Source organism: Elgaria multicarinata, chromosome 4, assembly GCF_023053635.1.
Source record: "Elgaria multicarinata webbii isolate HBS135686 ecotype San Diego chromosome 4, rElgMul1.1.pri, whole genome shotgun sequence".
Lineage (NCBI taxonomy): Eukaryota > Metazoa > Chordata > Lepidosauria > Squamata > Anguidae > Elgaria > Elgaria multicarinata.
The window spans coordinates 27,509,673-27,531,943 of record NC_086174.1 but is presented as its reverse complement, the minus strand read 5'-3'; positions in this window follow the sequence as shown (position 1 = coordinate 27,531,943).

The following is a 22,271-nucleotide window of genomic DNA, read 5'->3' as shown; positions in this document are numbered from 1 at the left end:
ATCTGCAAGCTCCCCTGACTCACACAGATCAAGTTGGTCCAGATTGTGGATCAGCGAGTTTGAGTCCAGGCGTCTGAGCTGTGGAACACTTGGCAGACTTTACCCACCCACAACATGGATTTCTCTGATATCTGCACTCAGAACACATTTTATTTTTAAAATGTTGGAAGAGTTGGTTCCTTTCCATGCTTTCATGTGCCCCCAAACAATTTCATACCATCCTGCTTCTCAAATCCTACAAATGTGTAAAGATAATCCAAAATTTAAGGACACAGAGAATACGTATGAGGCAGTCTAAGGGCTCTGCTTTTTATCTTTTACAGTTTAAAACTGCTTATAACAGCTATAAAATACACCACTTACAATAAAAAAAATCATTCTCAAAATGCCCAGGAAATGACTGTAGGGCCAGACTTACACCAAGCAGGATATAGCACTATGAAGGCGGTATGAAAGCCACAGTACTGCTTCATAGAGCCACAGTACTGCTTCATAGAGGTACCGTATTTCTTCGATTGTAAGACATAAGATGCACACTAATTTCAGTACCACCAACAGAAAAAAATAAAACCCCTAAGACACACCTGTGATTCTAAGACACACCCCATTTTTAGAGAAGTTTATATGGAAAAAAAAGTGTGTCTTAGAATTGAAGAAATACGGTATTAAAGTACACTGACAACTGTTGGGGCCTATGACACAGACCATGTACCGCTTTCATACAGCTTTCCAAGTGCTGTATCCTGCTTGCTGTGGCTTCCGGCTCTTATATACCGCTTTCATATTGCTATATCCTGCTTGGTGTAGATCTGGCCTATGTCATGATGTGCTGCCACTTTGTGGGTAATTGTATGGAGAAAAAACTCCTATGCCTGCCTCCATGTACCTATGGATTAAGAAATAGATGCCATATTATTATGCTAGAGTGCTATGGGGCTCACATAGAATGCCATGTCCTGTGTTATACAGTTTGCTGCATAAGCGATCATATTTAATGTAATAATTACCAGATTGCATAAAACTGCTTAGAAGAACAATGAACTGAAAACACTTTTAAACAAAAAACAAAAAACCCATGATGTATAATGTTGCTAACAACCATCTGTAAACATTTCATATGAATTGCCTCTCGGTTGATTTTCCTAACAGCCAATATTTAACCTTAGGTTAAGTTATGGGATTATCTTCTGAAATCCAACTACTTAGGTATGTTATTAGTGACTGAGCAGTCTCTTCTTATGCAGTTCTGAAGAAAGCATCAAAGAACCAAGCAATGGGTCTTGATTGGAAAATGAAAGCAGGCTTTTAACTTTTCACTAGTAGGCAGTCATCTCGTTTAATTTCAAATTGTGGACACTTTGTTAGACGGCTGTTTACATATCCCTTCTATAGATGGAGACACCCCCAGAAAAGCTGATTTGTATAGTTTGCCATGAATTCTATTAAATTAACACTTTCCACACGGTGTGGCTCTTTTTATACATCCGTGGAGTTAGATCATGCAAGACAGAAGCATAAAACTGCCTTACAGATGTAGTTGTAGTGCTATGTGGGATCTTTAGACATTTTTGGCAGTAACCGTCGTTTGTCAATAGGCATGCAAGCATTTATTTCAAATGAAGCTGAATGAAGGCATTAAAAAAAAGTTCTCGGGACAGATGGTTTGCATGCAGTTTTCAAATCAATTGACAGAAGTTAGGCATCTATGCTCACCTTTGCTTTCCATGTGCATCACTTTGGACTAATCTGGACCCGCTTTGGTTTTGGACTGATTTGTATGAATCACCCTGCTTCAATTCAGAATTCGGATCCAGAACTGAAGCAGTGCAACGCCCTAGAAAAAAGTCACATCATTCCAAAGTTTTTATGATGATTCAGAAAAATCAAACATGGAGGGAACCACTCACAGCTTTCTCTGCCAGTCATCTCTTTTGAAGCAATTTAGCCTTGCGATGGAGAAATGGCAATGGAGAAACAGCTTTCTGAAACAGGCCAGGGGGCTCCTGGACCATCATTTCCTGTCAGTGGAATTTGTCATTTCTTCTCTCTCTCTGGATCCAACAAATTGGGCAAGGAACCTTAGGAAGCTACAAATCCCATTCAATGCATCCCAGTAGAAAATTTAGGGATGCGTGAGAAATTCATGTCAGTTCAGTTTTGATAAATGATTTTACCCAGTTTGCACCCCATAGATCATGGACTTGGGCACAATCTGTGGTCAAACTTCATACATTTCCAAGCTTGCAATGTGATTCACGGACCCTCAAAACTGTCTTTGACATCATGTGCACATTTGCACATTATAAAAATGCAGACTTTTGAAGAATGGGCACAAATGGATTTTAATCATGGAAGAAGAATGCGTACATTTCAAAATGCACACAATTGATGTGTACATTGGAAAAATATGCTCAAAGATGTACACAGATTTTCTGGCGAAAAGAACAATGCAAAGCTCACAAACTGACACGGCCTCGGGTAGGAATGAACTTCGAAATGGAATTTGGAGAACTTTGCCGAGTTCATGTTTTGCTGATTTGCAAATCCGTAATTACACAGCTCAGCACACTCAGTAGCTTTCAGGCCAACTGAGGAGAGATTTACAAGCCCTTTCCTGTCTCCACCAAGCCCTTCAGACTGCCAGTTGCGGGTGAAGGAGGGGAAAAATAACGTTTCAAGACAACTGTACATGGTTTAAAATTTGGGCCACATTTATTAAAGATCTGCAAAGGGAAACTGGGTGGGCCCTAATCTACGCCAGGCGCTAGCTAGACATGGGTGAAGCATTCTATGTCTGGAAAGTGGCGTCAGATGATTGCCACACCCAGGCCATAGCATTTTTGGGGACGGTAGACCAACTCATGCCACTCACCCCACCAGGCCACAGAACACACACACACACACGGGCCACTGGCCTAACAGGTAACTCTTATCCTCCTACTTGGGCCTCATAACCCTCAGCGGAAGGCCTCAGGCATCACCTGTCACCAAACAACAGTGCCACAGAATAATCACCATCCCTTTCCTCTACGTGTGCCCGCCCCTACCAGCCTGAGCCGAATGTGACCAAATTAACAAGAATCAGAATATTATAATTCCTAAGACACTTTCTCCCCACTTACAGTGAGAAGTAGGCGAAAAGACACATAGCCCAGGCCAATCAGACTATGTGCCAAAAAATTTTACTCAGCCCCCACCCCCCCAAAGGGCGACCGGTAAAACACACACTGCATACAGGGAGGAAGGGAGCTGCAATTTGAAGAGCCTTGAGGGCTGGGTGCGGCCGCCTTATATAGGTGCAGCCACTATGCCCTCAAGCTGCTGGTGCCAAATGCCCACCCAACGCGGAGCGAGCATATCTCTTCTTCCCCACCCCCCGCCTGAAAAAGCCTCCATGTGCCAGGATTCAATGGAGGGCATTTCCCTCAGTAGGTTTGGGAAGGGGAAGGACTGACAAGGAGGGTTGGGTAGTGGTAGTAGTAGTGTCCATCTGTATTGTGAACTTTGTCCAATGGGTTTGTGCCTAGCTCATCACAGGGTATGAATCCCCAAACTGTGGGTGGGTGGGTGGGTGGATTGTCATCTGGATCCACTCCCCCCCCCCAACCTGCCTTGTTTTGAAATTCACTACCATCGCTTGTCCTTGAGTCAGCCACTTCTCTCAACCTAGGCTCCCCTACACGATGTGTAGGTAACAATTCCAGCTTACTTTACAGGCCTGTTATGACAACGGAGATAAAGGACCTGACACACTTGGAATGCTTGAACTGAGCTGCATAAATGTGGATCTATTAATGCACATGTATTAATCATATGCATGTTTTAATAACAAAGACATGAAGTATTATTATGGAGCTACGGGATTGCATTTTTTTGAGAGCTCAGGCAACCAGGAGGTGACGTCATATTTCAGGGTCAGCCTGTTTGTTAGTCACCACAGGGACTTTGCTTGAAACAGCCATTCACACGATGACTGCTTTAAGTGGCAATTGCAGAGGTGTCTGCATATGAGATGAACACAAAGGGGGAATCCAACTAGAAATGGTGCAGTTAAGCAGAATTGAAGCTAATCTAGTAATGGAGGCATCCAGGATTTATCTACTGGTTCCCCTCTATTTGGAACTGGTTAGGCTTCATCTTGAGTATTGTGACCAGTTCTGGGCACCACACTTCAAGACGGATGCAGACAAGCTGGAGTGGGTTCAGAGGAGGGCAACGAGGATGATCAGGGGTCTGGAAACAAAGCCCTATGAGGAGAGACTGAAAGAACTGGGCATGTTTAGCCTTGAGAAGAGGGGAGACATGATAGCACTCTTCAAATACTTGAAAAGTTGTCACACAGGGCTCATCTACACCAAGCAGGATATTGCAATATGAAAGCGGTATATAAAAGGCAGGAGCCGCACTACTGCTTTATAGCAATATTGAAGTGCACTGACTACTGTTGGGGCCCATTGACACATACCATAAACTGTTTTCATACCACTTTCATAGTGATATATCCTGCTTGGTGTAGATGTGTCATGGGCCCCTACAGTGGTCAGTGCACTTCAGTACCACTATAAATCAATAGTGTAGATCCTGCTGGGCATTTCAATATGGCTATAAAGCAGTAGTGTGGCTCCTGCCTTTTATATACCACTTTCATACTGCTTTCATAGTGGAATATCCTGCTTGGTGTAGATTAGCCCACAGAGGAGGGCCAGGATCTCTTTTCGATCATCCCAGAGTGCAGGACATGCAATAGTGGGCTCAAGTTACAGGAAGCTGGATTCTGTTTGGACATCAGGAAAAACTTCCTAACTGTTAGAGCAGTATGACAATGGAACCAATCACCTAGGGAGGTTGGGGGCTCTCCCACGCTAGAGGCTTTCAAGAGGCAGCTGGACAGCCATCTGTCAGGGATGCCTTAAGGTGGATTCCTGCAATGAGCAGGGGGCTGGACTTGATGGCCTTATAGGCCCTTTCCAACTCTACTATTCTATGATTCGATGATATTCCACTTATGCTCTGCTCAGACGGAGTAGTTTACATGTGTATTCCCAGGTTGTCACCCATCCACGTAGTTTAGAGGACTGAGCCTGCTTAGTTTCAGCAGCCGAACAGAGTCAAGTGCCTTCAGACCCATTCAGCGGGCCTTGGCTAATGCAGGTAATTGGACAAGATGCTGTTACAAACCTCCCCCACCCCTCCAGCAGTTCAACAAATCTATGATTCTATTAAGAAAAGTGGACTTTGGATAGCTACACCCTGTCAACTCCAGCACAGTTTCGATGATTAAAGGGGCCATTTGGATATTTTGCTGGCAAGCCAGAGTGCATTTTTCCCCTTAGGTCTCTTTTTATAAACACCTCCCGGGTGTAAGTACAATGAGTGCATTATGAACCAGAGTTCAGAACTAGTCAATCTTCTTCCAAGTCGCGTCAAGTTGTGGAGCTGGAGACGCGGCCGAGTTCTGCTTATCGGAACAGCCTGGGCAGGATGAGCGTTTGCGTATCTAAATATTTATGCCAACAGATGCACATTAAAACCACTTAGAAATAAATACAACTTTCTGAAAATAGAACCCTCCGCAATGACATCAGGAGCTGTTTATCTTCAAGAACTGTGGGAACAGGCTCAGATAATCAAATATTTCATTGAAAAAAAAGAGAGGAGAGGAGGTAGAAAACTAACCTCAGATGGAGGTTTTTAATGTTTATTTTGACATAAGCTGTCTGGCCATGCTGAGTTTATGGATAGTTCTGTTCTCTGCCAGCCAGACGTTACCTTTGCACCACACGCATTGATCACTTGGAATCTGCACTTGCACATAATGTCTGCAGCAGGCAACATGGACCCCCTATATTATATATGAATTAGTAGTAGTGGTGGGCGAATGTACCCCAAACAAAACAAATTCATTATTTCTTTATCTGTGAGATCTCAAGGTCTCGTTCTCTGCTTTTGCACACGCACAATATCAAACTGCATTTCGGGAGCTGTAGTTTTTAATGTGTCGTGACATCATGCATCACCACATAATGTACCCCTTTATGATTGGTTGTGTCCATATGGCCGTAATGTATGAAAAAGGTGAAAACAACCCACTCCACGCATCTGTAGAAATGCCATAGGTTAGATGCAGGCGTCATGCTCTGATGCTTGCAATCTATTCCAAAATCAATAATGAATTCTTAAGAGAGCAATCCAGGTTCACTACAAACAAACACCTAAGCTTTCAGCAATGAGCCAAATAATCACAGCATTTGGCAGCTTCACTAATTAGTATCATTAATGTCTGGAAAAACAAAAAACAAAACAACAACAACAAATCCAGTGCATTTAAGGCTGTTTCCTGGTTTGGTTTGGTTTTTAAATGACTTGGGTAATAGGTGATATTATTTGTATTTCGCCTTGGAGATATTGTGGAAAATTTGGGAAGGATGGTGAACCCTGTTTCCTCACTCTTGCCCTGCTTCTTTGCTCGCCTGGCACCAAACAGACCACATGTAGCAGGTGCCAGACAAGTGTCTCTGGAGAGCTTATTCCACAACCAGGGTGCCACCACTGAATAGTCCCTCCACTTAGTAGCCACCTCATTCAGTGAGGAGGACACCTGGCGAAGGGCCTCTGAGGATGATCTTAAGGTCTGCACAGGTATATGCGGAAGGAGACGTTCCTTCAGGTAATCTGGCCCCAAGCCATTAAGGGCTTTGTAGGTCAATGCCAGCACTTGGAATCCTATGTTCATACCCTATATTTTACACAAATCAATGACGTTAATTTTCAGTGAACATTTGCTAGGGTATACACTGACTTGGACAAGCCTGTCTTTATGCAGCTGAGGATAATCAGGAACATTTCATTCAGGTTTGCTTGATGGAAGTGTGTGGTGTGGTTCTCTCTCTGTGTGTAAACAGCAAAGGCCAGATTTACATCTTGTGTCATATCGATACAAACACATCATGGTAACGCTAAATCTCTCTTCAGCATTTATACCTTGTAGCACATACAATGTAATCTTGTTGCGATATTTTCGAATTAACGCTAGAAAAGTGGTATCCGGAATGCATAATGTGCCCCAACAGTCATCAGTACACTTCAATACTGATAAAAACCACTTGTGTAGATCTAGCCATGGGAAAAATCCCTAACAAGCAACCTCTTTTCCAGCCTGAACAACTAACGTTAATTGTTTATTAAGTGTGTATTTAACCAGTATTTTTCATATTTTGTATGTAAACCATTCAGAGATAAGGGCACACAATAATGTGACCTTTGTTAAATTCAATATTTAATCAGGGGTCGGGAAGAAGATAAGAGAGAAATATCTACATCTACAATGGGTGGACTGGATAACTCCCATTTTGTGTTTTCTTTCTTAATGGAAGAAGGAGGTCAGAACAAGAAAAATATTTATGTGGAAAAAGTTCAAGAGATAGAACCTCCATGCTCAGAGGCACTGTTCCTCCAATTGCAAAAGGGAGAAAGGTGCAGAAGAATAGTGTTTTTGTGTTGTGTGTGCATAAGAAAATGAGCGCTTAAAACAGAAAAGAACTCACAACGACCTCAAAATTTGTTACTGAAAAGCAGCTTTGTGGTGGAGGTGGTGATTACATTTTTCAAAGTACCTTAAGTAAACTGATCACCTCCTTCTTCCATGTTGGGGAGACAAAAATAGCAGTAGCTTTGGATGCTCCTCCCCCGGCCACCCATCATTGCGGCCTCCTCCATTTTGTGCAAGAAAAAAAAGGCGGCAAATTTCCCAGGTTTCAAGAGCTATTGCCTGGCTCAACTCGCAAATGCAAGCTGAGCTGGGCCTTTCACGGGAATCTGTCAGGCTCAAAAAGGGGTGAATTTCCCTGTGACGGATGACCCTAGTGTGGGGAGGAGGAGTCTGCAGATCAACAGGTCATGTGATGCTTACAGGAATGTTCCTCTGTCATTGGTTTTTCTGGGAAGAGGGTGTTGGGGATTGGGGTTGCAACCTACATTTTGAGGAATATAAAATCCAGTTGTTCCCAGGAGTGTTTTCCATCTTACTCGAAGCATCCTGGCTCCTTTTGCCGGTGGAACACAGTGAGAAATTAGGTGGTCTTTACATTCGCAAAGCAAGGGCGTATTTAGATGCTGTTATAGGTAATTAACGTCAATTGGAGCCAATTTGGGTAGCCTTACCTAGTGGTTAGACGGGTTGAGCCAAACTAAACAAACAAAAGCCAACCCCGTATTTCTCACATGAAAAAAGACCTGAGTTAGAAATAGCAGAAACCTTTCTCTGAAATAGCTCACACCCTCCAAGAGCAGCTGAGGGCCAAAACACGCATGTCTTTCACCCTGATCCAGATCTTAAGCTTCACTGCTTCTCACATTGGGGTGGTGATTGGAATCAGGGTCCTGCACCTACTCTGCTGGACTGAGATTTAAAGTAACGTCTGTGGGGAACTGTACTTTGATTATGACTGAAACATGCCCATCTCTTATTGGAAGGTGCAGAAAGGGAAGAGAGGGGAGGGCGAAACAAGCAAGACCAAGGCTGCTTTGAGTGCCTCTGAGATCCCTGAGAATGGCATGGAAATCTGGAATCTTTTGCTTTCAACCTGGCATCTGCAATTAAAAGGATCAGGGATTGGTTGATAGGGAAGGCTCTACCTGAAATTTGGGATGTGCAGATCTTGAAGCTCCTTCTGACTTGTGTCCGAATCAGATTGCAAGCTTTTCTTTTTCTTTATGCATGCAAATTTGTGCATATTTTGGTACGTATTTCCCCCCCAAATGAACGCATCCATTGTGCACATTTTTTTTTTAAAAAATGTACTCATTTTGAAATGTATGCGTGCTGTCGAATGCATTTTTTTGGTCCACGAATCACATTGAGCCCGGTCAGATGACATGTTAAGCTGTGGTGGTTAAGCATTTTGAGCTAAACGTTGGGCCTGTTCAGAAGATACCGTAAACCCTGCTGGTTAAGGCTTTTGGTTAAGCGGCAGGGTTTAAGGTGTCTTGTGTGATGCGTTTTGCTAAACCTTACTCACTAACTATAGTCAGAATGCAGCAGAGTTAGTGGCTCTAACCATGGCTTAACGTGTTGTGTGAGACAGCATGGCTTGTGGTTAGTGCTAACCCCAGAGAACCACAGTTTTGTGAACCACAGAGCCTGAACAGGCCCATTGTGGCTTACTGAGTTGTGTGAACCATGACTTAGTGTGTCAAGTGAACCATTCCTAACCATGGTGTCTACATAACCACAGTTTAAACAAGCTCACTAACCATTTGCTGCAAAAGGATTAGCGGCCTAAGCATTTTATTTATTTATTTATTTATTACATTTCTATACCACCCAATAGCCGGAGCTCTCTGGGCAGTTCACAAAAATTAAAAACATTCAAAGTATAAAACAACAGTATAAAACCATAATATAAAATACAATATAAAAGCTCAACCAGATAAAAACAGCATGGCTAAGCATGGCTTAGCTTGCTGTCTGAACAAGTCCATTGTAAGCTCAGAAGTGTAGACTTCGATTAGAGGTTGCATTTGGGTCTGTCTTCAGTCCGTAAGGTATGAATTGGGTTAAATCCTGATCAAAACTGAACTAAAATTAATTTCTCATACATCCTTATTTGAAATGCTGGAGCATTTCAGGATATTGCGAGATCCTCCCCCTTCCCCCCCCCTACACTGAGCTGGTGTAGAAATGGCCAAAGAAAGAAAGAAAGAAAGAAAGAAAGAAAGAAAGAAAGAAAGAAAGAAAGAAAGAAAGACTGCCGATGGTGATTTCTACTCCTCCTGGAGCAATTTGGTGAAATCATCCCCTCAGTTTCTGTGGCCACATGTATGGTAGAGAATTTCGAGTGGCCATTTGTGCACAGCTCTCTTACGAACTGCGGGAGACGTTGTGCAGGCAGCTGGTGGCGCTTGTTTGTAACATCCCACACTGCTCAGCTGCAGGTTGATGATAGGCACTGTGATTACATAAGCCTGCATGTCTTTGTTTGTTTTTAAATCAACGTGGTAGAAAAAGTTCATGTCTCCCAGTTCGGTTTCAACGGCCGTGCAGATTCAGGCTCTGTCGAGTAAGCCAAGCATTTCCACTCTATGATTATGATAATCTTGCAACCGCTTCTTCCCGCGTAATATCATTTTATGACCGCACCCAGGCTAGAAAAGGCTTCCTTGGCCAGAAGGACTCATAATCACAGAGGGTGACGCGATGAGTCTCTTTATGCTAAGAGCCTTTGGCTACAGCTTGGGAAACTTTATAGGTCTGAAGGCTTATTAAGTATGAATCTAATGGTGAACTGAACCTAGTGGTTGGATTATGTTTTGTAAAGGAAAACAAAGAAGACATGCCAATGTTTCTGAACTGAACTGAAAGATGACCCCTGGATTCCAGATGTTTGGGCTAAGATTGCGCTTACTCAGGAGTAAGGAAAAAGCACTGTTTCCTCTCAAAAGCCACATTTGAATGTCTAGCTTGACTCTTGAATGACAGAGGATGTCCTGGGACCTTAATCTCCCCACCCTGGCTTACCTTTGGTTGCTCCTACCTGTTTCAAGTTCCTGGTGACAGTGGTGTTCCTGGCTGTTTTTGTGATTGGTGGCCACCATTTTTTTCACTACCTGGATGGTAATGTTGCTGTCGACAGCTTAATTGATTTCTGTTTCACGTTTCAAATGATGTACACAAGGTGCTTGATGTTATTATTTTAGAAAGCATCACCCCCCCAAAAAAACCCAAATTAAATCTAAACAAGATCAAATACTAATGTAAACACAACAGTTGTAAGTGGGAGCCAAATTCACAGTAAAATCAAAATGCTGGAAAACCATGCCTAAATAAATTCAGGCTTCCCTGTGCTGCTGTCCACTGCCTGCCTGAAAGCTGAGCGAGGACATTTTGGAAAATAAGGCCATTAGAAGAGCCATGCTGGATCAGACTTAAGAGACCAAATAGTCTAGCAGTAAGGATGAGCACTTGCCCCTCTGCTGTTGTTGCCTGCCCCATTGAGTTGGGCCCTGTGATCCTCTGCAAATAACAATAAAGTCCAGATTAACAAAAAACATAACAATGAAAAATGCCTAATGTATCGGTTCCATTTCAGAAATAACACCAAGTAACTAATTTCTGAAGAAATTCTTAGCTCATTCTATTCTAGCTCAATCCAAGGATCCCAAGGAGGCATACATAATCCTCCTCTTCTCCATTTCTGTCATCATAACAACAGCCCTGTGAGGTAGGTTGGGCTGAGAGGCTCACCCAGTGAGCTTCCATGGCTGAGCAGGGACTAGAACTCGGATCTCCCAACTCCCAGTCCAACACTCCAGCCACTACACCACACTAGCTCTAGACAAACATGGTCCTCTATGGAGGCCCTACATTACTCAGGGATCTTGTACTTCCAGCTAATGGGCATCCTTTAAACACTATTAATTAAGCTTCATGAAATACTGCCCTTTCTGTCTTTTGTATTACTTTGTACATGTTGCATAACGTTTGGCCAGAGAAGTGTATCTCGCAAATCTAATATCTGAGGTGTACGTGTCATTCTTGTGCACAAGATGATTTCAACACAAAAGAAATTCCTGCTTAAGTGCTTGTTTATCGGAAGAAAGAAGGCCTTTTATTGTCCTTGTGTTGTTTTTTAAAAAACGGCTTCTTAATCTGGCTTCATAGTCACTGGGAACGAATCCATAGACTCTTTGGTTCCAAGCCCTTCCACGGCCCGTGTGATACTGTGTTGAATCACACCACCTGCTCTTAGCTAAACAAACTTCATTAAGCAGAGAGGAATACTCCTTGTGTCCAAATTATTGTGATGGATTGATCGAACAGTAACACACACACACACACACACACAGACACACTCTTTGAAGCATCGGTTGACTTAAACTTGGCCCAAGCGTAATTAAATTACTGTTGATGTTTATGCCGGTATGCTCCGTGATGGATTGTACTACAGCAGCACGAGAGATATTTTGGGTTTGGGTTTATGCAATATGCTCTTGTTATTATTACCATATGCACAGGGCCTGTGAGTTTTCCTTGCACATGTAAGTGCCATAAACCATCCCAAATGATCGAATCATTGTTTGTTTCGAGTCTCATCCCCCCCCCCCATATTTTTTCATTCAAATGTATTGCCAGAGCATTTTTATGTGTTCGCGGTCATATGACTTGCCCTGCAATCTAATAAAAGAAAACATATAAAGTGGAAAGTAAGGAATGACACTGTCTTCCCACAGCCCTGGCATGTTTCTCCTCTGTGGATGTGGGCAAGTTACCTAACCTCTTGTGTGCTTCTTTTCATACCAATAAAGCATGAATGTTCTTAATATTAAACAAGGACATGGTGAGACTCTGAATGAAATTGTAACTTTGCTGACGTCAAGGGAAAGATTTCCATCCTCTGAATTCCTAGGCGGCACTTTGAAGCATTTTCATGGAAGGGGAAATCATGGCTGGTTTTCTGAATGACCCAATTAGGAAATGGAATATAACATGGAGAATGGCACTGAAGTGCCATTCTCCATGTTATATTCCATTTCCTAATTGGGTCATTCAGAAACATATGGTGACAGCGACAAGACTACTATATGCACAATATTGGGGGGAAACGCAAGTACCAACAATGGAAGAATGGCTCCTCAAGGTGAAGTAATTGGCGGAGATGGCGAAATTAACGGCGCTAGTACATGAAAGAACAATAGCCTCATATGCATTGGACTGGAAACCTTTTATTGAGTATATACAAAAACAGCAAAAGGATGATTTATTTGTTTGAGGGTTTTATATATAATCTGTACTTTTGCCTTTAATAAATATACATTAGCTTGTTGTTATGAAATTCGTACCTGGTATTATAGAATCAATGGATGTTTGCCGTCTGACGTGAAGATTGCTTGAAATGAAATATAGCCTTATGTATTGTGTTTATTTTACTAGAGGTATGTGTGGTGTAGTAGTTTGCATAGTTTGTAGTGTTTCTTTTTTGTACCTTCCTTATGTGTCTGTTTTTTGTGGAAAATAAAGTATTAATTGGGGGGGGGAAGAGAATGGCATTAATGAAATTACAGGTTCTTCAATGTCAGTTACATAGGTTAGCTGAAATTAAGCACCCTCCAGTGGGGGCCCACACACTTCAGGTGAAATCTGGAAGAATAAATAAACCTGTGGCAGGCGATTCCACCCTAGCTGACTGATTGTGGATTGTCCTTGCCTGGTCACCAACAGGTGCGGTCAGGAGGCCGCTAGCAAACCCATGCTACTATGGCTGGATCATAGAATCATAGAATCATAGAATAGCAGAGTTGGAAGGGGCCTACAAGGCCATCGAGTCCAACCCCCTGCTCAATGCAGGAATCCACCCTAAAGCATCCCTGACAGATGGTTGTCCAGCTGCCTCTTGAATGCCTCTAGTGTGGGAGAGCCCACAACCTCCCTAGGTAGCTGATTCCACTGTCGCACTGCTCTAACAGTCAGGAAGTTTTTCCTGATGTCCAGCCGGAATCTGGCTTCCTTTAACTTGAGCCCGTTATTCCGTGTCCTGCACTCTGGGAGAATCGAGAAGAGATCCTGGCCCTCCTCTGTGTGACAACCTTTTAAGTATTTGAAGAGTGCTATCATGTCTCCCCTCAATCTTCTCTTCTCCAGGCTAAACATGCCCAGTTCTTTCAGTCTCTCTTCATAGGGCTTTGTTTCTAGACCTCTGATCATCCTCGTTGCCCTCTTCTGAACACGCTCCAGCTTGTCTGCGTCCCTCTTGAATTGTGGAGCCCAGAACTGGACGCAATACTCTAGATGAGGCCTAACCAGGGCCGAATAGAGAGGAACCAGTACCTCACATGATTTGGAAGCTATACTTCTATTAATGCAGCCCAAAATAGCATTTGCCTTTCTTGCAGCCATATCGCACTGTTGGCTCATATTCAGCTTGTGATCTACAACAATTCCAAGATCTTTCTCATTTGTAGTATTGCTGAGCCAAGTGTCCCCCATCTTGTAACTGTGCATTTGGTTTCTATTCCCTAAATGTAGAACTTGGCATTTATCCCTATTAAATTTCATTCTGTTGTTTTCAGCCCAGCACTCCAGCCTATCAAGATCACTTTGAAGTTTGTTTCTGTCTTCCAGCTATCCCACCCAATTTGGTGTCATCTGCAAATTTGATCAGCGTTCCCTGCACCTCCTCGTCCAAATCATTAATAAAAATGTTGAAGAGCACTGGGCCCAGGACTGAGCCCTGCGGCACCCCACTCGTTGCCTCTCCCCAGTTTGAGAAGGTTCCATTGATAAGTACTCTTTGAGTCCGATTCTGTAGCCAACTGTGGATCCACCTAATAGTTGTTCCATCTAGCCCACTTTTAGCTAGTTTGTTAATCAGAATGTCATGTGGTACTTTGTCAAAAGCTTTGCTGAAGTCAAGATATATGACATCCACAGCATTCCCACAGTCCACAAGGGAGGTTATCCTATCAAAAAATGAGATCAAATTAGTCTGACAGGATTTGTTCCTGACAAATCCATGTTGGCTTCTAGTAATCATTGCATTGATTTCAAGGTGTTTACAGATTGACTTCTTTATAATCTGCTCCAGAATTTTCCCAGGGATGGATGTCAGGCTGACTGGTCTGTAGTTCCCAGGTTCCTCCTTTTTGCCCTTTTTGAAGATAGGGACAACGTTAGCCCTCCTCCAGTCGTCCGGCACCTCACCCGTCTTCCATGATTTTGCAAAGATAATAGACAAAGGTTCTGAGAGTTCTTCCGCTAGCTCCTTCATTACTCTTGGATGCAGTTCATCGGGCCCTGGGGATTTGAACTCATTCAAGGAAATTAGGTGTTCTTTGACCATTTGTTTATCAATCTCAAACTGCAATCCTGCCCCCTCAACTTCTGCTTCACTTTTTCCAGGGGGGTCATAGATCCGCTTTTGGGAGAAGACCGAGGCAAAGTAGGAATTGAGCACTTCAGCCTTTTGTTTGTCGTCTGTTATCAATTTGCCATCCTCATTAAGCAGTTGAACCACCATTTCTTTCCTCTGTCTTTTACTACTCACGTATCTGAAGAAAGCCTTTTTATTGCTTTTAGCATCCCTCGCTAATCTCAGCTCATTCACAGCTTTAGCCTTCCTGACGCCATTTCGGCACTTCTGCGCCACTTGCCTATACTCTTCTTTTGTAGCCTGGCCTTTCTTCCACTTCCTATATGTATCCCTTTTTGTTTTCAGTTCATCAATAAGCTTTTTGTGGAGCCACATTGGTTTCCTCTGTTGTCTTCTATCTTTTCTCCTTGTTGGAATTGTTTGTAACTGTGCCTTTAAAATTTCATTTTTTAGATACTCCCACCCATCCTGCACTCCTTTTCTTTTTAGGCTCCCTTGCCACGGGACCTTACTTATTATAGTTCTGAGTTTATTAAAATCAGCTTTCCTAAAATCCAGAGTACGTGTATGGCTACGCTCGACTTTTGTCTCCTTCATAATCAAGAATTCAAGTATGACGTGGTCACTTTCCCCCAGAGTTCCCGTAACTGCCACTTTATCCACTAAGTCATCCCTGTTGGTCAATAACAAGTCAAGGATTGCTGACCCTCTAGTTCCTTCCACCACTTTCTGTAGGAGAAAGTTATCACCCATACATGTCAGGAATTTCTTGGAAGGGCCGCTTTTGGCAGTAATGGTCTCCCAACAGATATCAGGGTAATTGAAGTCCCCCATCACTACTACATCACACTTCCTTGAAACACTGGCAATTTGTTTCTCAAAAGTTTCGTCCTCGTCTTCTCCTTGATTGGGTGGTCGGTAGTAGACTCCGATTATCATATTCTTTTTATTCCTAGCCCCATTTATTTTAATCCAGACGCTCTCGACGGGGCTCTCAATCTCATCCGCCTGTATTTCTGTGCAGGGATAGGTATTTTTAACATATAGTGCAACTCCACCTCCCTTTCTATTTCTTCTGTTCTTTTTGAACAAGTTATATCCTTCAATTGCTATATTCCAGTCATGGGAGTCATCCCACCAAGTTTCAGTTATACCTATCAAGTCGTATTTGCCTTCATGTAATAAGAGTTCAAGTTCATTCTGTTTGTTTCCCATGCTCTGAGCATTAGTATATAAACATCGAAGACCATGTGTTTTATAGTCTGGCTTTGTTCCTACCTTGTTGCAGACACTATTTTGGGACTCTGTTGGAGCTGTTCTCTGTACTGTGGTGCATTGGCCTTCATCCATTGTTGCCTCAAAATTTACGTCTCCCACCCCCGCAAGATTCAGTTTAAAGTCCTCCTGATGAAGTTCTTCATGCTGTTGCCGAACTCATTCTTTCCAGCCCTTGTGAGGTGCAACCCATCCCTTGCCAGCAGTCCATGTTCCAAGTAGCGTAGCCCGTGGTCCCAGAATCCAAAACTCTCACGACGGCACCACTTTCGAAGCCAGTCGTTCATCCGGAGTATTTTTCTTTCCCTTTCTAATCCTCTTCCAAGAACCGGGAGGATGGATGAGAAAACTACCTGGGCCCCAAAGTTCTTCAGTTTCCTTCCCAGAACTTCAAAGTCTGAAATGATTTCTTTGTAGCTCTGCTTGGCGACATCATTTGTTCCCACATGGATGAGAAGAAAGGGGTATGTGTCCGTGGGCTTTATGAGCTTCGGTAACCCTTCAGTCACATCTCTAATCTGTGCTCCAGGGAGACAGCACACCTGGCGAGTCCATGGGTCTTCACGACATACTTGGGTTTCAATCCCACGCAGCAGGGAGTCTCCCACAACGACTACTCTTCGCTTCTTCTTGGTTGACCTACCTTCTGTCTCTTGGTCACTGTTGCATGGTGCCTCCTGTACTTCTTCCTCTGCAAACTGTCCTTCAGTCTCATTCTCCAGAAGCTGAAAGCAGTTGCTTAACTGCAATGGCTCCACCGGTGCAGAACGCCCTCTAATTCCTCTTCTAACTGTCACTCTTTTCCAGGGAGTTTCCTCTTCATTGGCTTTCCTCCCCTCAGCATACTCCACTTCTGCTTCAGCTGGCTGTTGTTCTTCAATCTCATGTGCTTCTTGTTGCTGTTGCAGTTCCACCGTTCGGTCTAAGAACTCCTCGACTTCTCTTATTCCTTGGAGGGTGGACACTCGCTGCTCAAGTCCCCTCACTTTTTCTTCCAAAAGTGCCACCAGCTTGCACTTGTTGCAGGTGTACGCCATGTGGAGCTCAGGCAGAAACACGAACATTGCACACCCTTTGCAGGTCACTACCTCTAGGGACTCCTTTCCATCCATAATGTCGATTTCTGCTTTTGTTTTTTTCCTTTTTGATTATAGTAGAATTGCCTTTGCTTTGTTGTGTCCTCTCTGAAGGTACACAACTATATGAGGATGTCTTAAGGGAAAGTAATCTTTTGGGGGTTTTTTTGCTTTTGTTTGGTGGTGGTTTTGTGGGGTTTTTTTTCTCTTTATGCTTTTCTTTTTTCCCCCACCTCTTTTTTATTTTTATTTTATTTATTTTTATTATTATTATTATTATTATTATTATTATTATTATTATTATTATTATTATTATTATTTAGAGGCCTCCCCCTTGGCCTCCCCTGCCGAACTCCTGTTTGCTCTCCCTGTTCGCTCGCTCCCTGGGAATCTGGCTTACTTTTCTAGCTCCTCCTTGAGCTGGGCCAGCTGCTTTTCCTTGCTTCTGCTCAGCTCCAAGTCAGCAACCAGAATGAGGTCACTGAAAGGCCAACAACAATCAACAGCAATTAGGCACTGATTGCTGAGACCAACTGACAATCAGGCCACTCCCCCTTCAGCTCCTGCAGCAATTATAAACACCAACCTCTCACTCAGCACTCAGGAGCACATGGCAAGCACACGGCCTCTTTGAATTGGCAGCCTCCTGGGTTTCCTTGAGGCTTCTCTTGTTCCCCTTTCCTTGGTCTCCTCTTCCCCTACACTCCCCCTGCCAAACTCCTGTTTGCTCTTCCTGTTCGCTCGCTCCCTGGGAATCTGGCTTACTTTTCTAGCTCCTCCTTGAGCTGGGCCAGCTGCTTTTCCCTGCTTCTGCTCAGCTCCAAGTCAGCAACCAGAATGAGGTCACTGAAAGGCCAACAACAATCAACAGCAATTAGGCACTGATCAACTCTAAGGGTTTCTCTACATTTAGCCTTACTAGTTCTTTCTCTTCTGGAGTCTTCATGCTTTAACCATAGGCAAAATACACACACACCCCTCCCCGTTTTGGCTGGTTCTCTCCCATATGTTTTAGTGATACCACCAGCAGATGGCAGTGTTTTAGCATGAGATTTAGGTTTACTGCCACATTTTTGGTGACATTTAAAATGGCGGATTATTCCTTGAAAACAACACGAGAGGCATCAGAGGTTGATGACACTGTGAAAAGGACCCATAAACTTCTATGAGTGAACAACCACGACTGCCTGATAAATGCCTCATGCTCTAAATTTGATGATCCTTCTTCTTCCCAGCTGGCTGTGAAGGTATGGTTGGATATGCTCATCTTCACTGGGAAGATGCCTCCGAGTGCTCACCAAGACAGCTTTATTATTATTATTTATTTATTTATTTATTTATTTATTTATATAGCACCATCAATGTACATGGTGCTGTACAGAGTAAAACAGTAAATAGCAAGACCCTGCCGCATAGGCTTACAATCTAATAAAATCATAGTAAAACAATAAGGAGGGGAAGAGAATGCAAACAGGTACAGGGTAGGGTAAGCAGGCACAGGGTAGGGTAAAACTAACAGTAGAAAGTAACAGTAGAAGTCTCCTCATTCTACCTGCTGTGCCATAATGACCAATGCCAATTAACCAGATTACACAATCCAAACAGGACTCTCTCCAAGGGTTACAGCATGAAGTAAGTGAAAAAGTTGTTCCCAGAAGGTTGACCAGTGTTCTACTTTACAGTCCTCTATTCTGGAGAGCTGGCTGGAAGAGTCCTCTATTTGAAGGTGTCTTCTATTCAAAGAGGTGTCCAGTCCAAGTCTGGTTGAAAGTCAAAGAACTATAAGGATGGAGAGCAACCAGGATGTTGAAGTTGCCTATCAAGAGTAAACACTTGAGCAGCAGACTGAACAGCAGTCACAAAGGTCAACTACTCAATCTTTTCCACCATGGCAGTATATTCTATCACTATTTAAATTATCATTTTCCCCACCCCAAATTCGCACCTATACGTGCAAATTTTCAGGTGCACATATTAAGCAAATTGGGGCTCAACTACACCCAGCAGGATATTCCACTATGAAAGTGGTATATAAAAGGCAGGAGCTACACCAAGCAGGATATAGCACTATGAAAGTGGTATATGGTATGTGTCTATGGGCCCCAACAGTGGTCAGTGCACTTCAATACTGCTATAAAGCAGTAGTGTGGCTCCTGCCTTTTATATGCCACTTTCATAGTGGAATATCCTGCTTGGTGTAGATGAACCTTTGGTGTTCCCCTTTTTTTGGCATTGTGTTTTCCCTTTTTTGACAATGTGTAACTGGGTCCTACTTCCCAGAGTGTTAATTGAGAGAAGTCCTACTTAGCCTAGTAACTGGTGACTGGCTATTGATCCCATGCTGAGTACCTAGATGGGTGGTGGTGGTGGTGGTGGTGGTGGTGGTGGTGGAGGTTGAGTAGGATGTTGCTTGGAGGAACTCTTCAAGGCCCTGGCTGCTCTCCCTCCTTATGGTTCTTTGACTCTCCCCAAACAGGGGAGCAGCTGGCTTCTAAAAGCTGTCCCGGTTCTCTCCCATTGGTTGCTGCTTGCCGCCCTGGGAAAACGCTGATGTCTCATCCCCATTCTTGCTGAAGGGGGTGGTGGGAAACTCTGGCAGCTGGCAGGAGTGCCAAAATTAAAAACACAGCATACAGTACATGTTTCTCCAGCAAGGCCTGTAGGGGCTTGATCAGAATTTTCCTTTCTTTAGTATCAACAGCTGCTGAGAGGTCTGGAGAAATCAGCAGGGATGTATTTCCCTGGCAATCTTCCATTCACCAAAATAACCAAAGCTAGGGATGCTGGAGAACTCTGCAATGGATTCAAATGAGTTTGGATTTAGATGACTCCAACCTGCGCATTCCACAGAAGGCTGGCTTTCCTGGAGTTGTGCAGATTCCGTGGACTCATGGGCCTAATGTACACAAAGCAGGATATTGCACTATGAAAGCAGTATGGAAGTGGTATATAAAAGGCAGGAGCCACACCAGGCAGGATATAGCAGAATGAAAGTGGTATATGGTATGTGTCAATGGGCCCCAACAGTTGTCAGTGCACTTCAATTCTGCTGTAAAGCAGTCGTGTGGCTCCTGCCTTTTATATACGGCTTTCATTGCGCTTTCATAGTGCAATATCCCGCTTGGTGTAGATTAGGCCATGGACTGGTTGTTTACTTTCTGGAGTTATGTCCAAATTTAGGCGAGATCTACACTACTGCTTTAAAATGGTTTATAACAGTAGTGACAACTGTGGGGGCCCAGGACAATCTTCCATATATGGTTTTCAAACTGTTTTCAAAGTGTCATATCCTGCTTGGTGTAGATCTGGACTTAGTTGTACAAAAATACGAAAGTTGCTGGAAATGACGCTAATATGTACGCCATTTTTAAAATGGACACCCAGCTTTTTATACATCTCTGCATAGCAATCTCTTTGTGTGTGTGTGTTTGTGTGTGTGTGTGCGCGCGCGCGCACGCACACACACACACACTGCTCCTTGATTGTATGCTGAGCTAAAAAAAAAAAAAAAAACAGTCAAAATGTTATGTGCCAGTGAAAGTCCTGTGAATTGTGGTGGGCATTTTTGCCTAGTTTTCTGAAGGGGGGAAATAATCCAACCCCATCAAGGAGTGGACAATGGAGCGAAAGATGGCTGACAATTTGTGAAGCGCAGACAGAATGGATTTAACAAAGTTCATACAGCCCTAACCAAAGTGGCATTGCCCCCCTAATCTGTGTGACTGCAAATAATAATAATAATAACAAAAATAATAATAATAATAATAATAATAAAAAAAATCATATTTGGAGGAAGTATTTTTCTTCTCCTGCTAGCTCCCATGAAGTAAAAGAGAGCTGCAAAAAGCAGACCCATTTCGATCGATAGCAACTTGGTTTCATTTATTTTCTATTTTTTTAAGGAAGACGGTGGTGTGGCGTTATAATTGCTGTCTTAATGTGAATTTTCCTAGATTCCAGGCATAAGGTTGAACCAAAAACAGCTGAAGGGAGATCGTGATGGGAAAAAGCAAAATGTCGTGATTGCATTGGGAATATATTAGCTGGAACGCTGTCTCAGCAGCTGGCCCACGGCTTTGAAAGCAGAGTTATTCCAAGAACTATATAAATAAACAGAGACCTTGGGAATTTTTATTCGTCCAAAAATCCCTCTTTGCCAAGCCAACTATTACCCAAAGTTTCTCTCTATGTGTGCCTTGTATGTAGGGTACTTGACACAGAGGAAATGATGATTATGGGCATGTGCCAAATCCTCTAGGCAAAGATTTGGCAAGCTCCCATTCCAAGGTGGACTAGTTTTTCCAGAGGTCTAAACTCACCGTAATTACTCAGCTAATTATAATTGGGCCTCTTGTTTTATTGCTCCTACTGTCCATCAAGGATGTTAACACGCTCTAAAGTTACTGGACCTTTGTTTGGAATATGTAACCTCTCCTGGGGGGGGGGGGCATTGGATGTTGGGATAAGTCCAGAAAGATCTCACAGCTGTTGCTTCCCAGTGATCTAAAATCTCAGCAGCTTTTCTTCTGCCTTCTAACTCTTGACAAACAATGAAAGGGGAAAAAATATATAGTGAGCAGGACAGGAAGGAGGTTGGAGAGCAGACGTGTAACAAACAAATGAATACACGATCCCAGTGTCTGCTGGGTTTTTTTGTTTTTGTTTTTCATTTTGGAGATCCACGAGTGCATGAATTAAACTGGATGTGCTGATTAATACCTTGCCGTTCTCATGAGAACAAGGGACTTGATGCTAGGCATCACAAAATTAAATGGGGAGCTAAAACTCCAAAGCATGCCCTCCCTCTTTTTCCTGCTCTTGCCATGGTGGATGGAAGCACTGCCAAGATGTTGAGGCCCAGCTATGTTGTCATTGGCTAGGACACTGCGGCCTGGGAGAAAGGGGACAGATCGGATCCAAAATGCATTTTGCCACCTGGCTCTTATATAGTCTCGGGTGATGTAGGTGTGCCACTTTTAAGAAGCATAGAGCCAAAAAAAAAAAAAAAACCCCACACACAACCCAACAAAAAACACAACCCTCCACAGTTTGCCAT